This window comes from Polypterus senegalus, unplaced genomic scaffold (genome assembly GCF_016835505.1).
Source record: "Polypterus senegalus isolate Bchr_013 unplaced genomic scaffold, ASM1683550v1 scaffold_2407, whole genome shotgun sequence".
NCBI lineage: Eukaryota > Metazoa > Chordata > Cladistia > Polypteriformes > Polypteridae > Polypterus > Polypterus senegalus.
Genome location: NW_024383620.1, coordinates 20,496 through 39,876, shown reverse-complemented (window position 1 = coordinate 39,876; position 19,381 = coordinate 20,496). Strand labels below are relative to the sequence as shown.

General features: G+C 50.4%; 3 non-coding genes across 3 annotated transcripts; 1 reads left to right on the top strand and 2 right to left on the bottom strand.

Annotated features, from left to right (window-relative positions):
• Positions 1 to 17,911: 17,911 nt before the first annotated feature.
• Positions 17,912 to 17,985, top strand: trnan-guu. The gene has a single exon. It is a non-coding gene; the product is annotated as a tRNA-Asn (tRNA).
• Positions 17,986 to 18,281: 296 nt separating this feature from the next.
• Positions 18,282 to 18,352, bottom strand: trnaw-cca. The gene has a single exon. It is a non-coding gene; the product is annotated as a tRNA-Trp (tRNA).
• A 99-nt stretch (positions 18,353 to 18,451) lies between these two features.
• trnad-guc lies at positions 18,452 to 18,524 on the bottom strand. The gene has a single exon. It is a non-coding gene; the product is annotated as a tRNA-Asp (tRNA).
• Between the last annotated feature and the right edge of the window lie 857 nt (positions 18,525 to 19,381).

Below are 19,381 nucleotides of genomic sequence, written 5' to 3'. Positions count from 1 at the left end.
TAATTATTAGCAGTAGTAGGGGGAGTAGTATTGACAGTTGTATTATTAGTAATGGCGATTGCATTTTATTTTATTTTTTTCAATTTCTTTTACTGGACTATCTTGCACACTTGGCCAAATGTTTGAACCAACCTTGGCTGAACGCGATTACTGATCTGGCCCTGGTGGACGATTTCACTTTTCTCCCGGCCCGGGAGTCAAGACCAGTTAGGCTGCTGGCGCCTGCCGCTGCCTCCTCTGGTGCTCTGCCTGCCTAACATGAGAGCGGTCCGCCAGCGCCGGAGCTCGGGCACAGGACGCCCAGTATGAACCGTCACTCGCTTCCTGCCATAAACCATGTCCGTGCCATCCTTTCCCTTTTATGACTGAGCTCTGATATATCGTTTCAAATTGCCTTAAAAGGAGGCCAGCGCTGCCATCCTGCCTTCGGCAGTCGTCACTTCGCTCGAGACATCAGCTGGGCTTGCTCCACCATCCCTTGGCACAGCGGTAGCTCGAGTCTCTGTGGCGAATCGTTAGCTGCTGGCTGTTAACTGAAAGGTTGGTGGTTGAGCCACCCAGGGACGCGCGAGGTGCATTTTGACAAAATCCAAGCCAGCAAAGGGCTGCCCAGGTTAGGTTGCAAAGAAACAGCCTCCCAGCAAGACACGATCGACGGCGGCGCTCTAAGCACCGAGCTTTCTGCCCCTCAGCTGCCGATGTGAGTGCACCTCACTCGCCCGCTTTAAAAGCCAAAGGTAGGCGCGGGCCAATAGTCAGGGCTCGGGCTTTGCTCCACGCTCGAGGGTTTTTTTTTTTGCAGGGCTGGATAAGAAAGGACGGCTGAGGCGCGGAGTCAGGGGCTGGGACTATGACCCGACGTGATTTGAACACGCAGCCTTCTGATCTGGAGTCAGACGCGCCACCGCTGCGCCACGAGTTCGACCCCGGATGCGAGCCTAAGATTGCCACGGAAGAGGGCTGTGCTGCCTTCTCTGTGTGAGACGAGAAGCTAAACGGGTGGTCAGGTGCAAAAGACCAGCCTCCCCGTCGGGGAATCGAACCCGTCTCCGCGTGACGGCGGGATACTCACCACTATACTAACGAGGAGCAGATGAGCTAGGGCGTCTATCAACGTCCAGACCCTGAGAAAAAGTGAAGCACGCCTTTTCCTTCATTGCGGCGCGTTGTTTTATTTTCTTTCAAGTTTATCCATGTCTATTTTCATTATTTTGAATTGTACCAGTAGTAGTGGGAGTAGTATTGCAGTTGCATTATTAGTATTAGCGATTGATTTTATATTTTCGAGGAGCTCAACGGGCGTCAGGCAAAGACCACCTTCCGCGGGGAATCGAACCCGCACAGATGAATTAGGGAGCGTCTATCAGCGCCAGACGGACAAAAGTGCAGCATCGCCTTTCCTTCATTGTGACGCTGTGCTTTACTTTATTTTCTTTGACCAGTTTATTCAGTTCTATTTAATTTTCTGTATTTATTATTTTATATTGAGTAGTAGTGGAGGTATTGACAGTTGTATTATTAGTAATGGCGATTGCATTTTATTTTTATTTTTTCAACTTTTTACTGGACTACTTGCCACTTGGCCAAATGTTTGAACCAACCTTGGCTGAACGCTATACTGATCTGGCCCTGTGGACGACTTCACTTTTCTCCCCGGCCCTGGAGTCAAGACCAGTTAGCTGCTGCGCTCTCGCGCTGTCTCCCTCTGGTGCTCTTGCCTCGCCTAACATGAGAGCGGTCCGTCAAGTGCCGGAGCTCGGGCACAGGACGCCTAGTACGAACGTCACTCGCTCCTGCCATAAACCATGTCCGTGCATCCTTCCTTTATGACTGAGCCTGATATATCGTTTCAAATTGCCTTTAAAGGAGGCCACGCTGCCATCCTGCCTGGAGTCAGTCACTTCGCCGAGAATCAGCTGGGCTTGCTCCACCATCCCCTTGGCCAGCCGGTAGCTCAGTCTCGTGGCGCAATCGGTTAGCGCGCTCGTGTTAACCGAAGGTTTGGTTCGAGCTCACCCAGGGACGCCGAGGTGCATTTTGACAAAATCCCAAGCCAGCAAAGGGCTGCCAGGTTAGGGTTGCAAAGAAACAGCCCTCCCAGCAAGACACGATCGACGGCGCGCGCCTTAAGCACCGAGCTTTCTGCCTCGCTGGCCAGCTGCCGGCGTGAAAGTGCACCCTCACTCGCCCGCTTTAAAAGCAAGGTACCGGGCGTGGCCAATAGTCAGGGCTCGGGCTTTGCTCCACGCTCGAGGGTTTTGTTTTTTTTTTTATTGCAGGGCTGGATAAGAAAGGACGGCTGAGCGCCGCGGGAGTCAGGGCTGGGACTACTGACCTCGACGGATTTGAACACGCAGCCTTCTGATCTGGAGTCAGAGCGCCTACCGTGCGCCACGAGGTCGACACCGGATGCGAGCCTAAGATTGCCACGGAAGAGGGGCTGTGCTGCCTCTCTGTGTGAGACGAGAACAACGGGGGGTCAGGTGAAAAGACCAGCCTCCCTGTCGGGGAATCGAACTCCGTCTCCGCTGACAGGCGGGATACTCACCACTATACTAACGAGGGAGCAGATGAGCTAGGAGCGCCTTATCAACGCCCAGACGTGAGAAAAGTGAAGCATCGCCTTTTCCTTCATTAAGGCGTTGTTTTATTTTCTTTTCAAGTTTATCCATGTCTATTTTCATTATTTTGAATAGTACCAGTAGTAGTGGGAGTAGTATTGACAGTTGCATTATTAGTATTAGCGATTGGATTTTATATTTTTCGAGGAGCTCAACGGGGTCAGGTGCAAAGACACCTTCCGTCGGGGAATCGAACCGCACAGATGAATTAGGAGGCTTATCAGTCCAGACGGACAAAAGTGCAGACGCTTTTCCCTTCATTAGACGCTGCTTTATTTATTTTCTTTGAAGTTTATTCAGTTCTATTTAATTTTCTGTATTTATTATTTAATTATTAGTAGTAGTGGGAGTAGTATTGACAGTTGTATTATTAGTAATGGCGTATTGCATTTTATTTTATTTTTTTTCAACTTCTTTTACTGGACTACTTGCACACTTGGCCAAATGTTTGAACCCAACCTTGAACGCGATTACTGATCTGGCCCTGGTGGATCTTCACTTTTCTCCCCCGCCCGGGAGTCAAGACCAGTTAGGCTGCTGGCCCCTTTCGGCCGCTCCCCTCCTCTGGTGTTTCCCTGCCAACAGCAGAGGGGTCCGTCGGCCGGAGCCCCGGCACGGGGCCCCCCAGTACAACCCGGTCACCGCTTCCGCCATAAACCAGTCCGGACCCCTTTTTATGACTGAGCTCTGATATACGTTTCAAATTGCCTTTGGAGGCCAGCGCTGCCATCCCCCTTTCGGGCAGCGTCCCCGCCGAGACATCAGGGGCTTGCTCCACCACCCCCTTGGCCACCCGGGGGCTCGAGCCTGGGGCCCAGGGATAGCGCTCGTGTTAACCAAAAAGGTTGGGTTTCGACCCCCACCCGGGGAGGGGAGGATTTTGACAAAACCCCCCGAAAAGGGGCTTCCCAGGTTGGGGGCAAAGAAACACCCCTCCCAGCCAATGACGAGGGGGGCCCCTTTTTGCACCAGTTTTCGCCCCCAGCGCCGGGAAAGTGCCCCCCACCGCCCGTTTAAAAACCCAAAAGGTCGGGGGGGCAATAGTCAGGGCTGGGGTTTTGCTCCACGTCCGGGGGGTTTTTTTTTTTTTATTGCAGGGGCGGGGAAAAAAAGGACGCCGAGCCCCCGCGGGAGGGGGCGGGACTATGACCGACGGATTTGAACACGCACCCTTTTGATTGAGTCAGACGCCCCCCGTGCGCCAAGGCCCAGGGGATGCGTTTGGATTCCCAAAGGAAGAGGGTGGCTGCCTTCTTGTGAGACGAAAGCTAAAGGGGTTTCGGTGAAAGACCACCCCCCTCGGGGAATAACCCGCCCCCGTGACAGGCGGGGAACTCACCATATACTAACGAGGAGCAGATGAGTTTAGAGCGCCATCAACGCCCAGAGGGGGGAAAAAAGCACCCCTTTTTCCCCTTGCGGCTTTTTTTTATTTTTTTTCAAGTTTATCCATGTCTATTTTCATTATTTTGAATAGTACCAGTAGTAGTGGGAGTAGTATTGAAGGATTTTTGTATTAGCGATTGGGTTTTATTTTTTCGAGGGGTCCCGTCATGCAAAACCCCCCTTTTTCCCCGGGGAATCGAACCCGCACAGATGAATTAGGGGCCTATCAGCGCCCAGAGTACAAAAAGTGCAGCACGCTTTTTTTTCATTAGACGCTTTTTTTCTTTATTTTCTTTTACCGTTTATTCAGTTCTATTTAATTTTCTGTTTTATTATTTTAAATTAGGTAGTAGTGGGGGGTAGTATTAAGTTGTTTATTAGTAAGGGCCATTGATTTTATTTTTTTTTTTTTTTCAACTTCTTTTCCCGGGACTACTGAAACCCCTTTGGCCAAATGTTTAAACCCCAAACCCTTTGGCTAAACCCCGGGGAAAACTGATCTGGCCCTGGGGGGATCTACTTCCCCACTTTTCTCCCCGCCCTGGAGTCAAGACCAGGGGGCTGCTGGCCCCCCAAAGCCCCCCCTTGGTGCTTTTGCCTGCCTAACATGCAGAGCGGCCCGTCTGGACCCGGGGCACAGGACCCCCCAGTACAACCCGGGTCACCGCTTCCTGCCAAAAAACCATGTCCCGCGCCACCCTTTCCCTTTTGGACTGAGCCTGATAAAATGTTTCAAATTCCCTTTTAAAAGGAGGGCCACGCTGCCATCCTCCCTTCGGCAGTCAGTCATTTGGGCCGGGACATAGCGGGGCTTGCTCCCCCCACCCCCTTTGGGCCAGCCGGGTAGCCCCAAAGCCCTGGGGCCCAATGGGTTAGCTGCTGGGGCCTGAACCGAATTTTGGTTTGGTTCCCCACCCGGGGACGCCGAGGGTGTTTTTGACAAAATCCCGCCAGAAAAGGGGCCGCCCGGGTTTAAAGGGGGTTGCAAAAAAACAGCCCCCAGCAAGACACGATCGACGGCGGCCCCTTTTTAAGCCCCCCAGCTTCGGGCCCTGCCAGCCGCCGATGGGGAAAGTGCACCCCACTCGGCCCCTTTTAAAAAACCCGAAAGGCCCGGGGCCAATAGTCGGGGCTGGGGCTTTCCCACTTTCCCTTCGAAGGGTTTTTGCAGGCGGGGATAAAAAAGGACGGCTGACCCCGGCGGGGAGTCAGGGCTGGCCCGGGGACCCGACGTGAGGGGAAAACCCACCCTTTCTGATCTGGGGCGACGCGCTACCGTTGCGCCAAGAGGTCGACCGCCGGATGCGAGCCCAAGATTTCCACGGAAGAGGGCTGGCCGCCCTCTGTGTGGGGACGAGAAGCCAAAAGGGTTCAAGGGGCAAAAGACCAGCCCCCCCGTCGGGGGGAAACGAACCTGGTCTCCCCCCGTGACAGGCGGGGATACCCACCACCATACCAACGAGGAGCAGATGAGCTTTTGGGGGGCGTCTATCAACGTCCAGACGTGAGAAAAAGGGAAGCATCCCCTTTTTCCCCTTAAATTGCGGCGCGTTGTTTTTTTTTTTTTCAAGTTTATCCATGTCATTTTCATTATTTTGAATAGTACCAGTAGGGGGAGTAGTATTGAAGTTGTTTTAAGTATTAGGTTTGATTTTATATTTTCGAGGAGCCTAACGGCGGTCATAAAAGCCCACCTTCCGTCGGGGAACGAACCCGAAGATGAATTAGGGAGCGTCTATCGGGTCCAGAGTAAAAAAAAGTGCAGCATCCCCTTTTCCTTCATTGTGACGCGTTGTTTACTTTATTTTCTTTGACCAGTTTATTCAGTTCATTTAATTTTCGTTTTATTTTTTTAATTATTAGCAGTAGTAGTGGAGTAGTATTGAAGTTGTATTATTAGAAATTTTGGGATTGATTTTTTATTTTTTTTCAACTTTTAGGGACTTTTTTGCAATTGGCCAAATGTTTGAACCCAACCTTGGTGAAGGATTACTGATCTCCCCCCCGGGGGAGATTTCCCCCTTTCCCCGGCCCCCGGAGTCAAGCCCAAAGGGGGCGCTGGCCCCTCTCGGCCGCGCCCCTCTGGTCCCTTTTGCCCGCCAACATGCAGAGCTCCGTAAATGCCGGAGTGGGGCACGGGACGCCCAGTACGAACCGGTCACCGTTTCCCCCTGCCATAAACCGTCCGGCCACCCTTTCCTTTTTTGACTGAGCCTGATTTTCGTTTCAAATTCCCTTTTGGGAGGCCACCCTGCCATCCGCCTTGGGCAGCAGTCACTTCCCAGACATCAGCGGGGTTGCCCACCATCCCCGGGCCAAAATAGCCCCGAGTCTTGTGGCGCACCGGTTAGTGCGTTGGTGTTAACCGAAAGGGGGGGTTGAGCCCACAGCGCGAGGTGCATTTTTTAAAAATCCCAAGCCAAAGGGCGCCCAGGTTAAGGGGGTTTCAAAGAAAAGTCCAGCGAAGACACGATCGACGGCGGGCCTTGGGACCGAGCCGCCCGTCAGCGCCGTGAAGTGCACCCCATCCCCCTTTAAAAACCAAAGGTACGGGGGCCAAAATCAGGGGTCGGGCTTTTGCCCGTCCCGGGAAAGGGTTTTTTTTTTTTCAGGGGCTGGGGTAAGAAAGGACGGTGAGCGCGCGGGGAGTCAGGGGGTGGGGCCATGACCCGACGTGATTGGGAAAACGCAGCCCTTTTGATCTGGGGTCAGACGCGCTACCGTTGCGCCCGAGGTCGACCGCCGGATGCGAAAGATTGCCACGGGAAAAGGGCTGTGCTGCCTTTCTGTGTGAGACGAGAAACTCGGGGGGTCAGGGGGAAAAAACCGCCTCCCCGTCGGGGAATCGAACCCCCCCTCTCCCGGGACAGGCGGGGATACTCACCACTATACTAACGAGGAGCAGATGAGCTAGGAGGTCTATCAACGTCCAGACGTGAGAAAAAGTGAAGCATCGCCTTTCCTTCATTAGGCGTTGTTTTATTTTTTTTTTCAAGTTTATCCATGTCTATTTTCATTATTTTGAATAGTACCAGTAGTAGTGGGAGTAGTATTGAAGTTGCATTATTAGTATTAAATTGGGTTTTATATTTTTCGAGGAGCCAACGGCGGGCAGGTGCAAAAGACCCACCTTCCTGTCGGGAATCGAACCCGGCACAGATGAATTAGGAGCGTCTATCAGCGTCCAGACGTGACAAAAGTGAGCACGCTTTTCCCTTTCAATTTGACGCTGCTGTTTACTTTATTTTCTTTGACCAGTTTATCAGTTCTTTTAATTTCGTATTTATTATTTTACTATTTGCAAATAGTGGGAGTAGTATTGAAGTTGTATTATTAGGGAATGGATTGCATTTTATTTATTTTTTAACTCTTTACTGGACTACTTGCAACTGGCCAAATGTTTGAACCCAACCTTTGGGTTTAACCAACTGATCTGGCCCCTGGTGGACGACTTCACCCTTTTTTCCCCGGGCCCCGGGGTCAAGACCAGTTAGGCTGCTGCGCCTCGCCGCGCCCTCCTGGTGCTCTTGCCTGCCTAACATGCAGAGCGGTCCGTCAAGTGCCGGAGCTCGCACAGGACGCCAGTACTAACCGGCCCCCGCCTTCCTGCCATAAACCATGTCCGGCCATCCCCTTCCTTATGACTGAGCTCGGATATCGCTTCAAATTGCCTTAAAAGGAGGCTGCGCTGCCATCCTGCCTCGGCAGCATCACGCCAAATCAGCTGGGCTTGCTCCACATCCCTTGGCCAGCCGGTAGCTCGAGCCTCTGTGGCGACCGGGTTAGTGCGCTCGCTGTTAACCGAAAGGTTTGGTCGAGCCCACCAGGACGCACGAGGTGCATTTTGACAAAACCCAGCCAGCAAAGGGCTGCCCAGGTTAGGGTTGCAAAGAAACAGCCTCCCAGCACAAATTTGACGACGGCGGCCCCTTTTAAGCCCCGAGCTTCCCCGGGCACGCCTTGAAGTGCACCTACTCGCCCGCTTAAAGCCAAAGGTCCCGGGCGTGGCCAATAGTAAAGGGCCCTGGGGCTTTGCCCCCACGCTCAGGGTTTTTTTTTTGCAGGCGGGGATAAGAAAGGACCTGAGCGCCGGGAGTCAGGGCGGGCCCATGACCTCGACGGATTTGAACACGACCCTTTCTGATCTGGAGTCAGAGGGCCACACGGCGCCACGAGGTCGCCCGGATGCGAGCCTAAGATTCCCAAAGAAGAGGGCTGTGCTGCCTTCTGTGTGAGACGAGAAGAAACGGGTGGTCAGGTGCAAAAGACCAGCCTCCCCGCAATGAACCCGGCCTCCGCCGGACAGGCGGGATACTCACCACTATACTAACGAGGAGCAGATGAGCTAGGAGCGTCTATCAACGCCCCGACGGAGAAAAGTGAGCAGCTTTTCCCTTCATTGGCCAAGTGTTTATTTTTTTTCAAGTTTATCCATGTCTATTTTCATTATTTTGAATAGTACCAGTAGTAGTGGGAGTAGTATTGACAGTTGCATTATTAGTATTAGCTATTGGATTTTATATTTTGAGGAGTCAACTGGCGTCAGGTGCAAAGACCACCTTCCGCCGAATCGAACCCGCAAGATGAATTAGGAGCGCCTATCAGCGCCCAGACGGGAAAAAAGTGCAGCACGCTTTTCCTTTCATAGACGCTGCTTTTACTTTATTTTCTTTGACCAGTTTATTCAGTTCTATTTAATTTTCTGTATTTTTTTTTTAATTATTAGCAGTGTAGGGAGTAGTATTGACAGTTGTGTTTTTAGTAATGGCGATTGCATTTTATTTTATTTTTTTTTAACCCTTTTTTCTGACTACTTGCACACTTGGCCAAATGTTTGAACCCAACCTTGGCTGAACGCGAACTGATCTGGCCCTGTGGACAAATTCACTTTTTTTCCCGCCCTGGAGTCAAATCTAGTTAGCCTTTTGGGGCTCTTCGTCCGCTGCCTCCTCTGGTGCTCTTGCCCGCCTAACAGAGCGGGCCGCCGGCGGAGCTCGGACAGGACGCCCAGTCAACCGGGCACCGCCCTGCCATAAACCATGTCCGTGCCATCCTTCCTTTTGACTGAGCTCTGATATATCGTTTCAAATTGCCTTTAAGGAGGCCAGCGCTGCCATCCTGCCTTCGGGCAGTCAGTCACTTCGCCGAGACATCAGCTGGGCTTGCTCCACCATCCCCTTGCCAGCCGAGCTCGAGTCTCTGTGGCCAATCGGTTAGCTGCTCGGGTGTAACCAAGGTTGGTGGTTCGGAGCCACCCAGGGACGCGTGGAGGGCATTTTGACAAAATCCCAAGCCAGCAAAGGGCCGCCCAGGTTAAGGGCTGTAAAAGAAACAGCCCCTCCCAGCACGACACTATCGACGGCGGCGCTTCTAACATCTGACCATTAGAAAGTTTGCAAATACACCTGTCTCAACTGCATTTAAATCTCTCTTTCAATACCTTTCAAAAGCAACATGCCCTCGTCTTTAATGCTGATAAAGAGGTTGCGCTTCCACAATGGCGGTTCGCCGATTTATCGAAGGGAGCGAAACACACGCTGGCGTCACCTGCTTGTCGGTCATTAAAGGTGTCAGAAACTTTTTATGTGATGACAATTGTAGGTATAAACTGGTAATGTGGCGAAAGCTGAAGTTCAAATAAGTAAAGAAACATTTCACAAAGAATAAATGTGTCTTTACCGTCATAGACCGCAGAAAGAAATGCTTAATATTTGTTAATACTTTACACTGACTCCTGTGGTTCGGCTGGTACCTTCGCTTGGTTAACCGCGGCTCACGGGCCCGATCCTGTGCCCTCCTTTCTTTGAGAAGTAAACTCTTGGGTCTTACTGTTTTAGAATAAAAAACATACCTTTGATTTCAGTCTGTACAGCCGTGCAATTTATGATCTTTTGTAAAGGTTAGCTTTTTTTTTTTATTCACTTTTCACTCTCAGTCGCTGCTCAGAATCAATCCATACAACCCCATCTGACACGTAAGCAGCCATTTAAAGATGGCTATAGTTTCAGAGATGATGGGGAGGTTGAACGCTTTCAGCCTGACATTACGCGCTATTTTAAGCTGCCTTTCAGATTTCATTGTTTTTGGTTCAGTTTTATTGAGTGTTCCTGCCAGTTCCCGCATAAGCTGTTGTATGTTTTTCTTTGCACCCCATGACATGCAGAAGAAAGAATGGTAAAGACCAACTTCGGCGCTTATATGCAATCATCAGACACTTCCCATCTGCCCGTGTCAAACAACATAACAGGGAACATATATTGGTGTGGTATAACAAAAGTGCATCCTTTTTATTCAAGTGCACTTTTTCCATCGCCTTTTCCTGTAAGAAGCAAAAATAATTCCTCTCTATGCTGTGGTTTCTATTACACACCCGAAAGAAAGACAATATATGTGAAAATATAATCGCACTAATGCAATATTATTTGAAAAACTTAACAGCCAGATCGGACTGGCAGGAACACTCCACAAACTGAATAAAAGAAAATCAAGTGACGGTGAGATACGAAGAAGCATTGCCAGCGCCTGTGTGTCGGGAACCGGGTGGGGGTGCGTTAGTATGCACGTGGTACAGCACAGAGCTATAGCGCGTCTGTATTCTGTTTCTTTGCACCCAGGGCACGAGAGGAGAGAATAGTAAAAGAGCAGTAAGTTCGGGCGCTTATATGCAATCATCAGACACTCCCCATCTGCCCGTTGTCTTTGTTATACTTTCAATACTTTTTATACCGTTCAAACGGGTAATGCTCTCAAAAAAATACACGTGCACGCCACGAAAGTGCACGCAGACACTTCATTTCTCAAGTAAACAAAAAACAAGTGCACTTTTATTCAAAAACTGTATAATCAAGAAAAAGAAAGCAAGAGATACAGTAGGCGCATTGATAATGAAGGACCTTGCATGGTGCAATGCTAAGAAGTGAAGATTTTCATTCCGTGCTATATATAAAATCACGATTCAAATGTATTAATAGTTCCACACACCCAAGGACCGTCCTTCCTAAGTATTTACGACACGTACTTTTTAAGCGTGTACACACCTCTTGTGCTATGGTTTCTATTACACTGACGAGCACCCGACACTGTACTTTCTTCCCTGGGGAAGGTCCCGTGATCAGAGAATTTCCAGTTCCTGCATTAATTTGGTACCCCATCTGACCCTGTTCGCTTTCAAATAATATTGTATTAGTGCATTATATTTTCATTATATATTGTCTTTCTTCAGTTGTGTAATAGAAACTACAGCATAGAGAGAAGTGTGTACACTGTTTCTACAGGAAAGTATGGAAAAAGTGCACTTGAATAAAAGTGTGCACTTTTGTTATACTTTTACACCAATATATGTTCCTGTGTTTGAAACGGATACTGGCAGATGGGGGGAGTGTCTGATGATTGCATATAGCTACCGGTTGTCTTTACTATTCTTCTCTTCTGCATGTCATGGGTGCAAAAAGAAAAAGCATACAGCAACATGCGGGGGACTGGCAGGAACACCTCAATACAACTGAATAAAAGAAAAGCAAGTGACGGTGTGAGAGATGAAGAAGGCAGCTCTGCCAGCTGCCAGGTGTCAGGAACCGTGGGCGGGGGCGTTATATGCATCGTGGTACACTGCAGAGCTATAGCGCTGCCTTTAGTGGTAGAAAACAGCCGTGTCAGATGGGGTGGTATGGATTGATTCTGAACGTATTGAGAGAGTGAAAAGTGAATAAAAAAAAAAAAAAGCTAACCTTACAAAGATCATAAATTGCACCGGCTGTTACAGATCGAAATCAAAAGTGTATGTTTTTATTCTAAAACAGTAAGACTAAGCACAGTTTACTTCTCAAAAGTGGAGGGGCGCGAGGATCGAACCTGTGACCCCTTGATTCCCAAGCTGGGTATTGTATCTATTGAACCACAGAGTCACCATAGTAAAGTGGTGTCAATGTCGCATGTTATATTGGCGCTTTCTGCAGTTATATGTTTGAATAAAAGTGCAATTCTGTTGTTCTTGTGGAAATGTTTCTTTGCTATTTGACTTCAGGCTCATACATTATATAGTTTGCGCCTACATTTTGTCAATATCTACTACTAGGAATATAAAAGTTTCTGTTTTAACAATGTGTTGACACACAGATTACTGTAGAAACGGAACAGACATGAAATGCGGTGTTCCAAACAACGACTATTTACACTCTAAAACTCCACTTCACTCCCAGATACCAATCGCTGGGCATGAGCTGAGAGAAGTTCGTGCACGTTTTAAATTGGTGGGGGGATGAAATAGCTGGCTTCTCTTTATCAAAGCACGTTTAGAGAACAAAGGGACGCTGGTGGAGAGAGGGGTGTGAAGGGATTTAAGAAGCAGTTTAAGGTGGGACGGAATTACACAGTTTTTCGTAGGCTCTGGTAATTCTAGTGTTAAGCAATCGAGTTTGCCCCGTCAGCCGCCGGCGTGAAAGTGCACCTCACCGCCCTGACTAAAAGCCAAAGGCACGGCGCGGGCCACCAGTCGGGCCTCGGGCTTCTACTCCACGCTCGAGGGTTTTTGCAGGGCTGGGATAAGAAAGGACGGGCTGAGCGCCATGGGAGTCAGGGGCTGGACCAGACCTCGACGTGATTTGGAACACGCAGCCTTCTGATTCGAGTCAGGATCGCCATCAAGGCGCCATCGGTGTGGACCTCCTACCGGATGGGAGCCCAAGATTGCCATGGAAGAGGGCTGTGCTGCCTTCTGTGTGCGGAGACGAGTAAGCCAAACGGGTGGTCAGGTGCAAAAGCCCAGCCTCCCCTGTCGGGAATCAACCCCGGTCTCCCGCGTGACAGGCGGGGATACCTTCACCACTATACTAACTTAGGAGCAGATGAGCTTAGAGCGCCTATCAACGTGTCCAGACGGAGAAAAGTGAAGCATCACTTTTTCCCTCTATTGCGCGCTAAAGAGCCTTATTTTCTTTTCAAGTTTAATATCCATGTTCATTTCATTATTTCTTGAATAGTACCAGTAGTGTAGTGGAGTAGTATTGACAGTTGCATTTATTGGTATTAGTTTATTGATTTTATATTTTCGAGGGGAGCTCAACGGGCTGGTCAGGTGCAATAGACCAATCTTCTGGCCGGGGAATCAACCCGCACAGATGAATTAGGGAGCGCCTATCAGCGCCCAGACGCGGACAAAAGTGCAGGCATCGCTTTTCCCTACATTAGACGCTATTGTTTTACTTTATTTTCTTTGACCTAGTCGTATCTAGTTCTATTTAATTTTCTGTATTTATTATTTTAATTATTATGTAGTAGTGGGAGTAGTATTGACAGTTGTATTATTAGTAATGCGGTGCATTTTATTTTATTTTTTCAACTTCTTTACTGGACTACTTGCACACCTTGCCAAATGTTTGAACCCAACCTTGGCTGACACGATTACTGATCTGGCCTGGTGGAGCGACTTCACTTTCTCCGGCCTGGAGTCAAGACCAGTTGGGCTGTGCGCTCTCGCGCTGCCACTCCTCTGGTGCTCTTGGCCCCTAACATGCAGAGCGTCCGTCAAGTGCGACTCAGGCGGGCTTGCCAGTACGAGACCGGTCACTGCGCTCGCCATAAAACCATGTCGTGCCATCCTTCCTTTGGACTGAGCTCCTGATATATCGTTCAATTGCCTTAAGGAGGCCACGCTGCCATCCTGCCTTCGGGCAGTCAGTCCTCGAAAACATCAGCTGGGCTTGCTCCACCATCCCTTGATGCGGTAGCCTTCGAGTCTCTGATGGGGCTAATCGGTTGCAGCGTGGCTGTTAACCTGAAGGTTGGTGGTTGAGCCCCCAGGCGCGAGGTGATTTTGACAAAATCCCAAGCCAGCAAGGGACTGCCCAGGTTAGGGTTGCAAGAACAGCCCTCCAGCAGACACGATCGGCGGCGCGTCTTAAGCACCGAGCTTTCTGCCTCGTCAGCTGCCCGATGTGAAGTGCACCTCACTCGGCCCGTTTAAAGCCAAAGTCGGTGGCCTAATAGTCAGGGCTCGGGCTTTGCTCCCGTCTCGAGGGTTTTTGCAGGGGCTGGGATAAAAAGGCGGCTGGCGCTGCGGGAGTCAGGGGCTGGGACTGACCTCGGGTGTTTTAACCCAGCCTTCTGATCTGGTCAGGCGCTACCGTTGCGCCAGGTCGACCCGCGGATGCGAGCCTAAGATTGCCACGGAAGAGGGCTGTGCTGCCTTCTCGTGTGAGACGAGAAGCTAAACGGGTGGTCAGGTGCAAAGACCAGCCTCCCGTCGGGGAATCGAACCCCGGTCTCCGCGTGACGGCGGGGATACTCACCACTATACTAACGAGGAGCAGATGAGCTAGGAGCGTCTATCAACGTCAGACGTGAGAAAAGTGAAGCATCGCTTTTCCCTTCATTGCGGTGCTGTTTTATTTTCTTTTCAAGTTTATCCATGTCTATTTTCATTATTTTGAATAGTACCAGTAGTAGTGGGAGTAGTATTGACAGTTGCATTATTAGTATTAGCGATTGGATTTTATATTTTCGAGGAGCTCAACGGGCGGTCAGGTGCAAAGACCGACCTTCCCGTCGGGGAATCGAACCCGGCACAGATGAATTAGGGAGCGCTATCAGCGCCAGACGTGACAAAAGTGCAGCATCGCTTTTCCTTCATTAGGCGTGTTTTCTTTTTTTTCTTTGACCAGTTTATTCAGTTCTATTTAATTTTCTGTATTTATTTTTTTAAATTTATTAGCAGTAGTGGGGGTAATTACGTTGTATTATTGTAATGGCGTTATTTTATTTTTTTTTTAAATTCTTTTCTGGCTCTTCCCCTTGGGCCAAATTTTAACCCAACCGGCTGAACGCGTTACTGATCCCCCCGGGGACGCCACTTTCCCCCCGGCCCTGGAGTCAAGACCAGTTGGGCCTGGCCCCCGGGCTCCCCCCCTTCTGGTCCCTTTTGCCGCCACAGGAGCGTCCGTCAAGTGCGGGTTTGGGACGGGCCCCCCGTAAACCCGTCCCTCCTTCCCCCAAAACCATGCCCGTGCCATCCCCTTTATGACTGACTCTGATTTCTTTTCAAATTGCCTTAAAAGGGGCCACCCTTTATCCTGCCTTCGGGCAGTCAGTCCTTCGCTCGGGACATCAGCGGGCCTCCACCCCCCCCTTCCCAGCCAGCCGAGTTTTGTCCCAAAATTTTAGCGCGTTGCTGTTAAACCCCAGGTTGGTGGTTAAACCCCCCAGGGCCGGGTGATTTTGAAAAAATCCCAACCAGCAAAGGGCTGCCCGGGTTAAGGGTTGAAAAGAAACGCCCTCCACAAAACCCGATGGGGGCGGGCTCTTGGGCCCCGAGTTTTCGCCCGCAGCGCCGTGAAAGGGACCTCACTCCCCCGAAAAAGCCAAAGGACGGCTTTAATAGTCAGGGCTGGGGCGCCCACGCTCGGTTTTTTTTTTTTTTGCAGGGGCGGGGATAAAAAAGGAACGGCTGGGGGGCCGGGGTCAGGGCCCGGATTTGCCTCGCGGATTTGAACAGCACCCTGATCTGGAGTCGACGCTACCGTTGCGCCCGGGTGACCCGGATCACCCCTAAGATTGCCCGGAAGGGCTGTGTGCCTTCTCGTGTGAGCGAAAGCTAAACGGGTGGTCGGGTGAAAAAGCCCAAACCTCCCTGGGGAATCGAACCCCGTCTCCCCGGACAGGCGGGATACTCCCTATACTAACGGGAGCAGATGAGCTGGGGGCTCTATCCGCCAGACGGAGAAAAGGGCATCCCCTTTTCCCTTCTTGGGGGTTTTTTTTTTTTTTTTCGTTTATCCATGTCTATTTTCATTATTTTGAATAGTACCAGTAGTGGGGGGGGTGTTTGACAGTTGCATTATTGTATTAGCGTTGGGTTTTTATTTTTTTCGAGAAGCTAAACGGGCGGTCGGTGCAAAAGACCGACCTTCCTCGGGGAATAACCCCGGCACAGATGTTGGGGCGTCTATCAGCGCCCAGCGGAAAAAAAGTGCACATCGCCTTTTTCCCTTCTTTTGGACGTTGTTTTTACTTTATTTTCTTTGCCCGTTTATTCAGTTCTTTTAATTTTCTTATTTATTATTTTAATTTTTGCATAGTAGTGGGATGTATTGACAGTTGTATTTTAGTAATGGCATTGCATTTTTTTTTTTTTTTCAACCTTTTACTGGACTACTTGCACACTTGGCCAAATTTTTGAACCAACCTTGGCTGACGATTCTATCGGGCCCCTGGTGGCGATTTCCTTTTCCCCCCGGCCCGGGTCAAGCCATTGGGGCTGCGGCGCTTCTGGGCCCCCCCTGGGGCTCTTGCCTGCCTAACATCAGGCGGTCCGCAAGTCCCGGACCCGGGGGCCGGGCCCCAGTCCAAACGGCCCCCTTTCCTGCCAAAAAACCATGCCCGGCCCTCCCTTTTTTTGACGAGCTCTGATATATCGTTTCAAATTGCCTTAAAGGAGGCCACCCTGCCATCCTGCCCGGGCAGTCAGTCCCGCTCGAGACATCAGCTGGGCTTGCTCCCCCATGGCCACCGGTAGCCCAGTCTCTGTGGCGCACCGGTTGGGTTGCTGTTAACAAAAGGTTGGTGGTTGACCCCCAGGGGCGGAGGTGCATTTGAAAAAATCCCAAGCCAGCAAAGGGCTGCCCAGGTTAAGGGTTGCAAAGAAACAGCCCTCCCAGCGAGACATCGATCGGGCGGCGCTCTTAAGCACCGAGCTTTCTGCCTCGTCAGCTGCCGGTGAAAGTGCACCTCACTGCGAGCGTTTAAAAGCCAAGGTACGCGGGAGTGGGCCGGATTTGCTCCAGCTCCAGGTTTTCAGGGCTGGCATAGAAAGGACGATGCGCGGGGTCAGGGCTGGACTTGACTCACGGATTGAAAGCACTATCTAGCCGTACCGTGCAGCGAGGTGACCGCGGAGGAGCCCAAGATTCCCCGTAAGGGCTGTGCTCTCTGGTGAGATAAAGCTGCGGGTGGTCGGTGCAAGACCGCCTAGCGGCGGATGACCCGGCTCTGATGGGGCCACCACTATACTAACGAGGAGCAGATGGACGCGGAGCGTCTATCAACGTCCAGCGTGAGAAAAGTGAAGTATCGCCTTTTCTTAGGAGTAAGTTTTTTTTTCAAGTTTATCCATGTCTATTTTCATTATTTTGAATAGTACCATAGTAGTGGAGGTATTGACAGTTGCATTATTAGTATTAGCGATTGGATTTTATATTTTTCGAGGAGCTCAACGGCGGTCAGGTGCAAAGACCGACCTTCCCGTCGGGGAATCGAACCCGGCACAGATGAATTAGGAGCGTCTATCAGCGTCCAGACGTGACAAAAAGTGCAGCATCGCCTTTTCCCTTCATTGGCGCGTTGCTTTACTTTATTTTCTTTGACCAGTTTATTCAGTTCTATTTAATTTTCTGTATTTATTATTTTAATTATTAGCAGTAGTAGTGGGAGTAGTATTGACAGTTGTATTATTAGTAATGGCGATTGCATTTTATTTTATTTTTTTCAACTTCTTTACTGGACTACTTGCACACTTGGCCAAATGTTTGAACCCAACCTTGGCTGAACGCGATTACTGATCTGGCCCTGGTGGACGACTTCACTTTTCTCCCGGCCCTGGAGTCAAGACCAGTTAGGGCTGCTGGCGCTCTCTCGGCCGCTGCCCTCCTCTGGTGCTCTTGCCTGCCTAACATGCAGAGCGGTCCGTCAAGTGCCGGAGCTCGGGCACAGGACGCCCAGTACGAACCGGTCACTCGCTTCCTGCCATAAACCATGTCCGTGCCATCCTTCCTTTATGACTGAGCTCTGATATATCGTTTCAAATTGCCTTAAAGGAGGCCAGCGCTGCCATCCTGCCTTCGGGCAGTCAGTCACTTCGCTCGAGACATCAGCTGGGCTTGCTCCACCATCCCCTTGGCCAGCCGGTAGCTCGAGTCTCTGTGGCGCAATCGGTTAGCGCGTTCGGCTGTTAACCGAAAGGTTGGTGGTTCGAGCCCACCCAGGGACGCGCGAGGTGCATTTGACAAAATCCCAAGCCAGCAAAGGGCTGCCCAGGTTAAGGGTTGCAAAGAAACAGCCCTCCCAGCACGACACGATCGACGGCGGCGCTCTTAAGCACCGAGCTTTCTGCCTCGTCAGCTGCCGATGTGAAAGTGCACCTCACTCGGCCCGTTTAAAAGCCAAAGGTACGGCGTGGCCAATAGTCAGGGCTCGGGCTTTGCTCCACGTTCTCGAGGGTTTTTTTTTGCAGGGGCTGGGATAAGAAAGGACGGCTGAGCGCTGCGGGAGTCAGGGCTGGGACTATGACCTCGACGTGATTTGAACACGCAGCCTTCTGATCTGGAGTCAGAGCGCTACCGTTGCGCCACGAGGTCGACCGCCGGATGCGAGCCTAAGATTGCCACGGAAGAGGGCTGTGCTGCCTTTTCTGTGTGAGACGAGAAGCTAAACGGGTGGTCAGGTGCAAAGACCAGCCTCCCGTCGGGGAATCGAACCCCGGTCTCCCGCGTGACAGGCGGGGATACTCACCACTATACTAACGAGGAGCAGATGAGCTAGGAGCGTCTATCAACGTCCAGACGTGAGAAAAAGTGAAGCATCGCCTTTTCCCTTCATTGCGGCGCGTTGTTTTATTTTCTTTTTCAAGTTTATCCATGTCTATTTTCATTATTTTGAATAGTACCAGTAGTAGTGGGAGTAGTATTGACAGTTGCATTATTAGTATTAGCGATTGGATTTTATATTTTTCGAGCAGCTCAACGGGCGGTCAGGTGCAAAGACCGACCTTCCGTCGGGGAATCGAACCCGGCACAGATGAATTAGGAGCGTCTATCAGCGTCCAGACGTGACAAAAAGTGCAGCATCGCCTTTTCCTTCATTGACGCTGTTGCTTTACTTTATTTTCTTTGACCAGTTTATTCAGTTCTATTTAATTTTCTGTATTTATTATTTTAATTATTAGCAGTAGTAGTGGGAGTAGTATTGACAGTTGTATTATTAGTAATGGCGATTGCATTTTATTTTATTTTTTTTTCAACTTCTTTTACTGGACTACTTGCACACTTGGCCAAATGTTTGAACCCAACCTTGGCTGAACGCGATTACTGATCTGGCCCTGGTGGACGACTTCACTTTTCTCCCGGCCCTGGAGTCAAGACCAGTTAGGCTGCTGGCGCCTCGGCCGCTGCCCTCCTCTGGTGCTCTTGCCTGCCTAACATGCAGAGCGGTCCGTCAAGTGCCGGAGCTCGGGCACAGGACGCCCAGTACGAACCGTCCCTCGCTTCCTGCCATAAACCATGTCCGTGCCATCCTTCCTTTATGACTGAGCTCTGATATATCGTTTCAAATTGCCTTAAAGGAGGCAGGCTGCCATCCTGCCTTCGGGCAGTCAGTCACTTCGCTCG